The sequence below is a fragment of the Lissotriton vulgaris genome, chromosome 5 (genome assembly GCF_964263255.1).
Source record: "Lissotriton vulgaris chromosome 5, aLisVul1.2, whole genome shotgun sequence".
NCBI classification, from domain to species: domain Eukaryota; kingdom Metazoa; phylum Chordata; class Amphibia; order Caudata; family Salamandridae; genus Lissotriton; species Lissotriton vulgaris.
This window is the reverse complement of record NC_141693.1, coordinates 71,747,598-71,761,307: the sequence shown is the minus strand read 5'-3', so window position 1 is coordinate 71,761,307 and position 13,710 is coordinate 71,747,598.

The window sequence follows — 13,710 nt, the reverse complement described above, 5'->3', positions numbered from 1 at the left end:
TCAGATCTGAGTGACAAATACACTCCTTTAGCACTTGGCCCTCAAGGTAGTGAAGCAGAGCGCTCCAAGACTCACTCAGGAGGTGGTGTGGGCTGGAGACTCAAAGCTCAGTGCACACACCATAAGATGTAACAAATCAGTGTTCACACAGTGCTTCAAGTCTTAGAAAGGTAAAGCACTTTTTGGTCAACACAAAGCACACTGCTACACATGAAATACAGCACAATGGTAATGCGGGTACACACAGGTTCTGCAATCGAGCAGTGTTAATAGGGGGAGCTCTGTAATGTGTGTCCCAATCCCAGTGAACAACCCGCCTTGACTCCTGTTAGTCTTATGTAGAACAGCTGCTGGGCCCAGGGGATCACATGTGCTAGAGCCACCACCCTCGCGGGGCCATGGTGGATCTCCTGAGACCTTATTAGTCATGTGCTCTTGGTACAGACAAGCCATCCTTCCAAAACAGGACCAAAAGGGCCCGCCCTATCCAAGATGGCGAGGCAGTGGCTACAAAGGATCAGTGGATTAGGTTGCCTGGAGTCTGAAGGGGACTAGTGTTGAAAGCTAGGGCCGGGCTCTAGGACCCGGAGCCCAGGCAATATGTGAATCCAGACACAGTCATCTCTGAAGGATAGGGGTCCATGGTGCTCGCACAGTTCAAATCACTTGGGCGATTACTTTAAAGAAGCTATGGGGTTTAACTTTGGGGTGTGTGGCACAAGAGAATGCTCAAGCCCCGGGACCCTGATCCTTCACGTCTGAAGGGAGGACTGAGCAGATCTCTCAGATCCCGGTGGGAGCAACCAGGCAGCGCACTGGGCAGTCAATGGCTGTGAACCCTGAGTTTGATCCAGGGGAGGTACCAGCCTGTGCGGAACAGAGCTAATCCCTTGTCATCGCTGATCCTCCTCACATGTCGGCCATCTTGACCATGGGAGCCTGCAGGTGCCTGGATTGTCTACTGCAAAAAGAGCAAACGCCCGAGATCCTGGGTGGGACCGTGCGCCAGGGCTCGACCTCGGGGCACAGTGAGGGACCACGAGGCCGCCTTCAAAGCCCTAGTCCGCCTGACCTCTGCCATTTTAGGATCAGGCAAACCAGGTCACGGGCCTCGCCGCAGAGATATCCGTGCAGAGACCTCTCATCTGCCCCCTGGGGCATCTGCACACCCAACTCTGCAGTCAAGTTTCAAAGAAAGGGGCAAAGAATCCGGTCAGGGGAAACTCAAGCAGACTTTTATAAACAGGTAAACCCAACAGATATCTCCTGAGGCGACAGGTAAAAGTCCTGGCCCTGTGATCGATGCTTCCTGCAGTGCCAGTCTCTCTCAGCAGAGTGAGAGGACAGCAGTCCTTGTCTCCATAAGTGGTACACAGGAGGTGTCCCCCGGACCCTACGACCCAACTTGTATCTCATGTCATTACACAAGGAGCTCTCAGTGAACATGCATAGGCTTGTTTTGTGGGCAAAAATCTAGAAAACAGTAGCGACTATTAGAGGACATTCCTGTCCCAACATCTTCTTACTCCAAATTTAGAGGGTGCGTACAGCTTTTTCAACGTCCTTCAATCCTGACCGGTAACACTCTCGCCCCTCTGACCTAGGGGTCCGCACATGACTCTGCCAATCCCCTCAATTCCAACTTGCAGAGACCTCTCTAAAACCAGTCCTGGCAGCTCCACCAGTGTATTACAATCCTGACATGAAGTACCGCCCCTAAACACCTGATTACTCCATCACAAAAGCTGCTGATGGGTGTTTTACGTGTATATAGCAACAAAGGGGAACTGATCAAGCTTAAAACTGCCACCAGAGCACCTGAGCACATAACTGATATTCAGGTATTTATCTACACATTCATGGTCTGAAGCATCACAACCTCCTGAGCTCCATCAGACTTCTGCCCAGCCGGCTTCCTCAAACAACAAATCACCCCCTTAGCCCAGGTGTGTACAGACGTTGTGAATGGCTCTCTGCACCGCTGCATTGTACCTACAACCTGAAGAAAGCTAATGTAATCTGCCCGCTGAAAAAGCCCAACGCAGATACCAACAACCTGTCCTGTCCAATGGTGTTCTGTCTCAAACTTACCAAGTGATTGTAGGAAAAGCTAGCAAATAGTCACTAGTAAGCAAAGAATGAAGAGCCAATCGGAGCTTAAAACAAACAGAAGTAACACCGTGGACATTCATGAGTAGAGTCCTTGACAACAACCAATCTGCAGCCCTAAACTTGCTAGTCCTCTGCGCCACCTCTGACGCGGTGCAGAATGTATCCTATGATTGGCAGTATCATGGGTTTAAAGAAAACAGAAGCAACACCCATGGGTGATTTATGGGGAGTCCTCCTAACCCTGCTGGTCCTCTGCACTGCATCTAACACGGTTCAGAATGTGTCCAGGTGTGCAGCTGTCATTGTCATTCTACTCAGTGTGCCTCCTCTTCTCATCCCTCACGTGTTTCGGAATGTGTCTGGGTGTGCAGCTGTCATTGTCATTCTACTCACTGTGTCTCCTCTTTTCATCCCTCATGTGTTTCAGAATGTGTCGGGTGTGCAGCTGTCATTGTCATTCTACCCACTGTGCCTCCTCTTCTCATCCCTCACGGGTTTCGGAATGTGTCGGGTGTGCAGCTGTCATTTTCATTCTACTCACTGTGCTTCCTCTTCTCATCCCTCACGTGTTTCGGAATGTGTCGGGTGTGCAGCTGTCATTGTCATTCTACCCACTGTGCCTCCTCTTCTCATCCCTCACGTGTTTCGGAATGTGTCGGGTGTGCAGCTGTCATTGTCATTCTACCCACTGTGCCTCCTCTTCTCATCCCTCACGGGTTTCGGAATGTGTCGGGTGTGCAGCTGTCATTTTCATTCTACTCACTGTGCTTCCTCTTCTCATCCCTCACGTGTTTCGGAATGTGTCCAGGTGTGCAGCTGTCATTGTCATTCTACTCACTGTGTCTCCTCTTTTCATCCCTCACGTGTTTCGGAATGTGTCGGGCGTGCAGCTGTCATTGTCATTCTACACACTGTGCTTCCTCTTCTCATCCCTCACGTGTTTCGGAATGTGTCAGGTGTGTTGCTGTCATTGTCATTCTACTCACTGTGCCTCCTCTTCTCATCCCTCACGTGTTTCAGAATGTGTCCAGGTGTGCAGCTGTCATTTTCATTCTACTCACTGTGCTTCCTCTTCTCATCCCTCACGTGTTTCGGAATGTGTCAGATGTGCAGCTGTCATTGTCATTCTACACACTGTGCTTCCTCTTCTCATCCCTCACGTGTTTCGGAATGTGTCAGGTGTGTTGCTGTCATTGTCATTCTACTCACTGTGCCTCCTCTTCTCATCCCTCACATGTTTCGGAATGTGTCCAGGTGTGCAGCTGTCATTTTCATTCTACTCACTGTGCTTCCTCTTCTCATCCCTCACGTGTTTCGGAATGTGTCAGGTGTGAAGGTGTCATTGTCATTCTACACACTGTGCCTCCTCTTCTCATCCCTCATGTGTTTCAGAATATGTCGGATGTGCAGCTGTCATTGTCATTCTACTCACTGTGCCTCCTCTTCTCATCCCTCACGTGTTTCAGCATGTGCCCGGGTGTGCAGCTGTCATTTTCATTCTACTCACTGTGCTTCCTCTTCTCATCCCTCACGTGTTTCGGAATGTGTCCAGGTGTGCAGCTGCCATTGTCATTCTACTCACTGTGCTTCCTCTTCTCATCCCTCACGTGTTTCGGAATGTGTCAGATGTGCAGCTGTCATTGTCATTCTACACCTTGTGCTTCCTCTTCTCCCTCACGTGTTTCGGAATGTGTCAGGTGTGCAGCTGTCATTGTCATTCTACACACTGTGCTTCCTCTTCTCATCCCTCATGTGTTTCAGAATATGTCGGATGTGCAGCTGTCATTGTCATTCTACTCACTGTGCCTCCTCTTCTCATCCCTCACGTGTTTCAGCATGTGCCCGGGTGTGCAGCTGTCATTTTCATTCTACTCACTGTGCCTCCTCTTCTCATCTCTCACGTGTTTCAGAATGTGTCCAGGTGTGCAGCTGCCATTGTCATCCTACTCACTGTCTTCTCTTCTCATCCCTCACGTGTTTCGGAATGTGTCCAGGTGTGCAGCTGTCATTGTCATTCTACTCACTGTGCCTTGTCTTCTCATCCCTCACGTGCTTCCCTCCCTGGCCAGAGCGCTGGTGAGCAGTGAGTTTCCATCAGGCATTTGATGATGGAGCTGCTCTGACTCCTGAGGGTGCATTTCAATCTTGTAATAAACTTTGTGTCTCTTCCTTTCACAAGTGTGGAGTGATGTAGTATTATATGTGATATAAACTCCCCCCTCTTTTTTCTTTTCATTGCACATTACATACATATGTTAGTTCTTAGATAGATAGTTAGGTATCAGGGCCAAATGCAGACATTTATCACAGATGGGCTGAGGCAGCACTTGGGTCCTTTGAAATCCCTTCACCTGCATCGCAGCTCCTCTGCTCCCTGGTACTCAGATGAGCTATCTCCTGCTAAAGGACACTGCAAAGAACCAGAAAGAACCTGCCACCAAGACAACCCACTGCAAAGGTATTTTATTTCTAAACAATCAGAGGCCTCAGAAAATAGATCTTAATTAACATTTTACTCTGAAATCTCAACAGTAGCAACTCCTCCGAAGGGACGTCTTAAGGATTTTGGGGGCCCAGGGCAAACTTACTTTGGGGACCCCTGTTAGGAGCAGATTTAAATTTATGATCCAGTTACAGCTCTCACGTGCCCTCTTTGGCCAAGTCACCGACAGTGTACATGCACCCTGGTCCAAAATCAAAATGTGTTTACATCTAAAATTCAGGGATAGTTGTTTTCAATATTGTAACACAGCGCCATCGCACTAATATTACTGCAAATAATCTATGTGCTTTTGTGTGAAAAGTGAAAGGAGAGAGAAGCTGCCCGGTGAAGCGGAGAGCCGTGGGCTCTGTGTGAACGGGCAATGGAGAGGGATGGACTTTTGTTGACAAGTGAAATGAGAGTGGATGGGGAGGGTGAAGGGCTGTGGGTGAAAGGACAGAGGATGAATGTAAGTATAGAGGGAAGATCATTTGTGGAGTGCGATGGATTCGGTGAAAGGACGGACAAGGACGTGGAGTTGGTTCGGTATGAGGTGAGTGCAGCATTGGGCTGTGAGAGTGAAAGGGGCTTTCCTGATCTGTGCTGCTTGTGTTAGGGACTGAAGGCAGTGCCGTTGCTCCTCACGAGGACAGGACTGCCGAAGGACAGCGAGCCGTGAAATGAGCAATGTGCAAGGTGGGATGTGAAGGATGGAGAGCATGGGACGGGTGAGGAGGGAGGCTACATTATTGGAAGAGAGAGTGAAAGGGCCTTTGCTGCTTGCGTTAGGGGCTGTTCACAAGGGGAGGGCTTCTAAAGGACACACGGCCATGAGGTGGGCATTGTGCAGAGGGATGGAGAATGAGGATTACTCGATGTGTGAAGAGGACGGCTAAGGCAGTGGAAGGGAATGACGGGCGTGCTTGCGTTCTGTTGGGCTGATATACCTGTGGTGTGGGAAGCTGATGATGGCACCCTGGGCGGGGCTCTGCTGGTACGTCATCTATCCAACAGAAGGTTATTTCTAATCGGGGGGCTAGGATAGTGTGCTCATTTTAGCAAGAAGAGGGGTGGATGGCGCCTGTGTCTGGGAATAGCAGTGAGATGAGGATGCGTGCACTCTGGGGGGGAGGAGGTGCTTGTAGGTTGGAGGGTAGCATGCGTACGTGGGCAGTGTGAGGTGACTAGAGCACACCAAATAGGAAGACTGAGGCGCTGGAAGGTGCGTGCACACGTTGTGCAAGGTGATGTGCGGAGGAGGGTGAGATTCAAGCTAGGGGAGGGCAGTAGAGGACACCGATGTCTACGTAGTAGTGTCAGGTTCAGGGTGTGGAAGGGTGTAGGTGTCCCCATCGTGCAAGGTGAACACGCGGGAGGGGTAAGCTCGCAGATAGATGGAATAGGAGTATAATGAGGAACAGGGCAGGCTGAGGGCACTGGTGTGCACATGACATGGAACAGTGGAATTGTCTTGATGCCCACATGAATCGTGAAAGGTGGGGGTCAGAGGAGGGGGGAGTGCAGGTTAAAGGTGCTGATATGCACATGACATGCTCATGATGTAGAGTCGTCGGGTGGAGATGACCTCATTGTGCACGAGGGGATGCTGGTGAGACTTACATGACAAGGAGGAGCCTGACGTTCAGAAAACACCTCTCTCCCTAAGAATGGGCCGAGTGGCTCCCACACCCCCAGTTTCCCTTTCTCTACAGCACCATCAAAAGGCACTGCAGCTGCTAGCTCCCGAAGGCAAAAAGCTGTGGGATGCAAGGAATGCAGCTGCAGCGTCCCGCGAGTGGTGCCCGCTCGCTTGTCTGAAATCTGACACAAAACCGAGGGCACACTGTGCGCCGCTGCTCGTAACCGCAAGCCGTAGGCCGTGGGCAGATACATTTCCTGGGAAAGGTGGGACATGCACCCGCCTTTGCTCAATTGTGTGCACGCAAAGCTCAATAGGAAAAATGCAAAAAAACAAAACACAAGCATGAGCCTGAGTGATTCCAAGAGGTCGTTTTCCTAGGGCAGCGCATGTGCGCTACGCTAGGCTTGACCTAAAAATTAACATTTGGTACACAGAGTTACACAGTGAAATGAGAGTTACTAGAGAATAGCAAATAAAGACACTTAAAAATGACAAAGTTACATTGTATTACGCAATTACACGAGCATGGCTTAACAGAAACAAAACATCTTAAGAGGCAAAGAAGGTAAAGGGGACAAAGTGAAAAGGGGTAAGGAAAGCAGGTCAGGACAGGAAAGTGGGGTGAGGACGGTGCACCAGGAACGAAGTCAAAGAAAGCTTCAAGTTTATCCAAAAATGTCCTTTATTCTATAATTATTATTTTTTTAAATTTAACCACAGCCAACGCGTTTCGTTCCATTGAAAATTCATCATGGCTCAAAAGTCTCAAAAAGGGCTCAAAAGGTCCTGTGCCCATAGAATCAAATTGAAAGTGACTGTACCAGTATTGCGGCCTTTTGTTCTCCGTACAAATCTGGAGGTTTGATACAAATGTGTTCCAAATATTACTCTGGGGTGACCATTCCCCCTACGATCAAACCTCCAGATCTGTATGGAGGACAACAGGCCGCAATACTGGTCCAGTCACTTTCAATTATAGGTTGGGGTGGCCGGTCTCTGCTGAGCGAACCTCCAGTCTTAGATGGAGGAGTGTGAGCCGATATTGTACGCCATTTTATATTTTCTGTCCATGCGGGGATTTGCTGCATGACTTTACCTATCCGCCGTTGGCTGTGGTTGAAGTTTTTGGATAAACTTGAAGCTTTCTTTGACTTCATTTCTGGGACACCGTCCTCACCCTCATGAATTTATCTGATCCTCAGTGGAGTGAAAGTGCGGCAAGCTCCGGACGGGTGTGCACAGACAAAGGACTTTCGTTTTACTTTGAAATAGAGGTGCTAAACCGTGGTCAGCCACATTGATACTTTGTAACAGGACAGGAAAGTGAAAGATAGACAATCCGGTATTGGGACCAGCAGTCTCCACAACCCAGGAATCGGAGACTGTAATAGGTACAAGGAGAGTAGGAGACCTAATCAGGGGTTAGAGGAAAAGGTCAGTCAGGCGAAAACGTGGAGGGGTCCAGCGGAAAAGAGAAACGTTCAAAGGTCTCCAAGATGGAGTCCAGCGGGAACGAGGAACGGACAAAGGACGCTATGATGGAGGATCCAGGTCATGGGCACCGATAGAATTATCCCAAAATGGCGGGATGCACATAAAAACCAAGCCCAAAATCAAGAGCGTTGATTCCACGGAGTGGAGCTGGAAGTGGGATGCAGCCACAGTATCAAAGGAGGGCTGGATATTACCAAACCTCAGCAGGCTGTCCGCGAGCACAGGGTCAGGGCTGCGGGGGCAGAGATGTCAATGATCCATATACCGTAAGTAAGGGGAAGTCTGTTTTGGTGCCAAGGCAGTAATCCCAGAGAACGGGAGGCAACAGCGTGGACCAGAAGGGCGCGCCTCCCAGGCTCAGAAAGAAAAGACTATCTCAGGGGCACCGTACTGCAGTGTCATGATTCTCCCTGCCACTACACCCCCAGACTCGGCAAACCAGACTTACACGGCCCATTTGTCAATTATGGAAGGCGAAGCAGGAGGGCTGCCAGTGGGGCAAGTATTAGCAGTCAAACTCGTCAGTCAGGGGGACAGTCCGGAGGGGTGAACCTCAGCCCAGCTCCATCCGGAGAACTCCACCTGGCATCAGCATCGCTGAGATTGGCTCCGTCGACAGCAGGACATCAGTAGTTTATGGAAAGGCGGGGGAGGAGCGGAGACAGCACTGGAGAGAAGAGGAGAACTGTGTCCGATGTCCAGCTGGGTAGGTGATGGCCGAGGTAGGGAACCGGGGCGAAACTCCTCTATAGCTGTTCGATGCAGCTCCACCGGGCATCTGCCATGTTGTTCAATCAGCTCATTCAAAACAATGATCCCGTTTTCCTCTGAAGATCTCGGGCCCAGAATACAGGAGATTGGCGAGACGAGGACCGCAGTCTAGGCATGACCAGGTGAGTAAAAGGATTCAAGGAGGGGTGGAAATGAGGGGATTTGGGCCAGAAAGGCAATCCCTGGCCGGGAGCTCTTGCCCAGAGCTCCTCACCTGTCGGCCATCGTGCCTGACAGCCATCACCTACGTCTACTTCGAAATAATCTTTTCTAAGGTATCTTTACAATTCTTAATCTGATGCTTTCCATTAAAAACGCTGGTGCTTGGACTCTGTTTATACCTTGTTAGTGGGCATTAAACCTACGGAATATTCTACGCCTTTGATCGTCAATTTTGTTCCTCTACTGGACAATGCTACATCTCTGACTCGTTCGATTAAATCTGGATCCCCTCTGTTATGTTTCATATGGATACCCTAATATAGGGCCGGCTAATATCATACATCTTCACCTACATTGCCTCCCTTATACTACACAGTAACGGGGCTTTAGGATTGAGCCTTTACCTAGTTCTAGTCCTGGGCGCAGAAGGAGGGTTTCTTTGAACAATAGCGTTCTATGATTTCATCTTTAGACTGACACAGTATGAATCGATATTCATAAGGGATCTTGAAAACCAGGCTTGGGCTACATCCACCTGCATAAAATCTACGTACAAGGTTCATCCCATACATCATCCTCAAACCCAACAATGGCTAACACAAGGGACAAAGGGACTCTATATACTTTTCTGTATAAATGCAGCACCTTTTGCTAGTATTAGTCACAGGGAACTGAGACTTCCAGGTCGACATACGGACCAGAGACTCTGAGACTCCTGAATGCAGACGCTCCAGCTGACAGCGGTCTAACACATCCCTTGCAGGGAGTCCAACTCGAGACCAGGATGGGGTCCCAGACTCTCTCACTTCAGGTAATGTGGTTAGACCAAACCTAGAGGGATTCTTGGCTTCACACCTACTCACATGCTAGGTACACTTAGGTACATCTAGATAGGCATCGTAGGAGTACGCGCACTTTCTTTTATCATGCATTTTATGTCCATGTATGTGTTCATGACTATTGCAAAATGGTAGAACTATACTATCCTTTTATATTCACTGTACTGCTGATCATATATTTCTGCTACTGTCTAACGGGTAAAACAACCTTTACAACGCAGCCATTACATTGCATGTCACTACAACGCATGCCATTACAGCGTATGTCACTACAACATAGGCATTACATCGCAAGTCATTACAATGCATACCGTTACAAAGCATAGTACCCTTACACTATCCAACACTTACCCTACTGTTGCACTCACTGGAGTTAGAATAGTAATTTTTACCCCTACACTATCCAACACTTACCCTACTGTTGCACTCACTGGAGTTAGAATAGTCATTGTTACCCCTACACTATCCAACACTTACCCTAGTGCTACACTCACTGGAGTTAGAATAGTAATTATTACCCCTATACTATCTAACACCTTAAATGCGATGTAATGTTATGTTATATTATAGGGGTATTTGTTAAGCGCACGGCTACTCCAAGGAGTTTTCCGGCGCTGGTATGCATTCTAATGGAATGCGTTGTAGAGGTATAATGCGATGTAATGGAATGCGTTGTAAAGGTAGTTTCTGAAAATGCGATGTAATGGCATGCAATATAAAAGAATGCGTTGTAAAGGATGTTGTAATTTAAAAACTGCGTTGTAAAGGCATGCATTGTAAACGTATGCGTTGTAACGTCATACATTTGTCTAGCGGTTGCCGCAGCACATATATTATACACTAGAAAAACAACTGTGCAATAAATACTTATTGAAAATAACACAGTTAGAGGCAGTATTCCCGGATACTACCCCATTTGAAAAAAATACAGAATGCTAACAATCTGTTTGCCCATGAGGATAACACCCCAATTAGAGGATTGTACCACTTAGGGTACAATCTTTGCTGCCATATATACCGGAACTCATGGTATTCCTTCATTAGCGGTGATACCAGATGTAGTACGACAAATACAGAACGAGTATGGAGCAGTGTCTGCTCTGAATTTAGGGATGAAGTTACTAAACAACTTTCACCAGGTGTCGGCCATAATACTATCTAATATTAAAGGGGAAGCAGCGTCAGTGGCAATCCGACAGCGCCTAAGGGAGTTTAGTCAGTTGGATCAATCATACAAACTTCCCAAAATAATTGAAACTGCATATGCAGAATTAGGCAGAGACAGTTTGGGTGGGACAGCTTTAAAACCACAACTGATGGGCAGTCCTGAAAAGGGCACTTCTAAGCAGACCCTTTCTTCTGCTAAAAAGAAGTGGGACAATAAAAAAAAAAAACTTTAAAGAAGACAGATCTCGATCCCAAGGTAGATCTCCTCCACAAGAGCACTCTGAAAAGAGGTACAACCTTAGGAATAGGGATAATATTAGGTAACCTGACAGGTACTGATACACGGTCCTCTCGTTCCTTTCAGGGCTCGACGAAGAACTCAGAGAGAGAAGGATGGTCAGAATACAAAGAAGAGCATACAAAGTCCAGAAACAAACAGCACGCTCAAGACTTTACCTCTAAAAAAGAAGAAAAGCCAAAATCAAAACCTCAGTGCAAAAAGAAGAAAGTTGCAGGCCTGAAGATCAGACATGCTAAGAAGTCTGAGGACTCAACTTCTGAATGGGGAGTGGGCTCAGACGATGCTAGACAGGGCAGAAGTAACAATAGCTCACCAGAACCTGAAGGAATTTCTGGTGACAGTGGACTTGAATAATTACATCACGGTGGAAAAACCAGATACGAGGGTGAGCGTCCCACATAATTTACATGAAATAACACTACAGATGGAGGGGACAAGCCCAGGAAGGTAAAAGGTCTCTTCTGGAAGAACCTGTCATCTGGTTATGACATCCTATTAGCCGAATAAGATTGGATGCCAGCATTTGTCAGGGAGTGCCCTCTGGGAGAAACGATAATTTTTCCAGCCTTCATCGACCTCGTTCCCATATATCTTAAACGTACATATACACGGGAGTTGGCAGTTGCCTAAGCTCCAGCATTGTACAAAAATTACGCTGGATGGGATGAGGATTCAACCCACCACATGATCAAGTTAAAAGTTTCACCAAATGCTCAAAGGTATAATCCAATAAAGCAGGAAGCTAAAAAAAAAAACAGGTCAAGGAGATTTTAGATCAACTTGAATACCAGGGGGTGATTGAAACATGCACCTCACCAATGAACAATCCTTTGTTTCCCGTATCAAAACCCAACAATACATATTGTCTAGTTTTAGATTACAGACAACTGCGCACAGTGCCACATTAATGAATAACATTGTGTGGAAAAATACAAAACAACACTTGATATCTCAAATGGATTTTTCTGCCAAAATATAGCGCCTGAAAGCAGGCATTTGAACGCTTTCTCAGCGTTAGAGTCCCAGCAACAATTTTGTTGTCTTCCCCAGAGATATAAGAACAGCCCTGGGTTGTTTTCAGCAAGAGTAACTGAGTTACTACAAAATGTTGATGAGGAAGCATTGTCCTATGTGGATGATATATATCTGACGAACGATGACTGAAAGAGGCACTTGACCAGGGTAAGCACCATTATTATGGGATTCGCCACTGAGGGCTACAAATGTAATTTTAAAAAATCAAAAATAGCCTACCTCAATGTCCTGTTTTTAGGATGTGAGCTTTCAAGTTAAGGAAAAAGTCTGGCAGCTAACTTTTTAGAAAAGTGTACGCTGTTCCAACCTCCAAAATCATAAACAAATTACAATCAATACTAGGATTCCTAAATTTCGGCAGAACATGCATTTTGGATTACGCAGAAAGTGTAATACCCTTTTACGACTTAATAAAACCTAACTTTTCAGTTACACAATGGACACAGGAGTACACAAATATCCTACGTTCACTACAAGAAGATATGATAGCTTCAAAACACTTACAAACACTCGTAAACGTACGACACTTGGATATCCGTTTAATAGCGGATCAATGCGGGTACACCTACTTAACCTTTAATGAAGGCTAAACAGTACGAATCGCATACAAATCACACCTGTACACAAACGCAGAAATGCGTTTCACTTCAACAGAGAAAATCCTGACAGCAGTTCAGACCGCTGTAGCAAGAGAAACAGCACTGGCTTAGGGGAAACGCATAATTGTCGGAACCCCGGTACCGGCTTTAGTAGCGGTTATGAAGGCTAGCATTCCAAACGCAAAAGCCTTACATCCGAGATGGATACAATGAGTTAATTCTTTTACTGCAACAGACGTTGAATACAGATTTGATCCAAGTCTAAAAACTAAAGCATTCCTGCAATACGAACAAGAATATCCTCTGCCAAATGAAATAATGCCTCTAGATCAGTATGAATATATTATTTACACTCACAGATCTGCTCAACCGGCCATAGGGAGTAAGCAACAATACAGCGCAGCATGTTCTATCATTAAAGGTCGTACTAAAATGCAATCTCTAGGAGACTGCACGGCACAGTTGGCAGAGTTAAAAGCACTAATACTGGCACTTGTAAATACGGATCACGAATTCCCCACGCTAATTGTGTGTGACTCCTTTTACTGTGTGCAGTCATACAATTAATAATTACCACATTGGGAGCAAAACTGGTTCAAGGATGCAAAAGGTGGCAAAATTAAGCATAAAATGCTATGGGAACAGGTAGTAGAGTTGAAAAACGATCTATAAAGGGCTCAACGTGATGGCATTGGCGTTGAAGGGAATTTATTGGCTGATGAAGCCACAAAGGGGGCTGTACGTATGGCTTCCGTAGCTGCAATCACTCGTTCAAAAATGAGAATAGATGGCGAGATTATGTTTGCTGTCATTGCTTCACGCAAAGGCAGCTCATCAGTACCAAAGAAATTTCCACTCAAGTACGCCTACAAGTTAGATGCACACAATATTCCAAATGCTCAGATTCCTGGAGTGGGGGATAGAGTAACACCAAATATGGATAGTAGACAAGCTTTAATTGTTGCAGCACCCGAAGGTTTGGGCTCTGCGCATACGGGCGTTACATCGAATATTTCTTTATTGAAGCAGCGCTATTGGTGGCCAGGACTAACAAAACAAACTAAAGACTAAGGGCCCGATTCTGATGCCTGTTGGAAAGCTTCCCA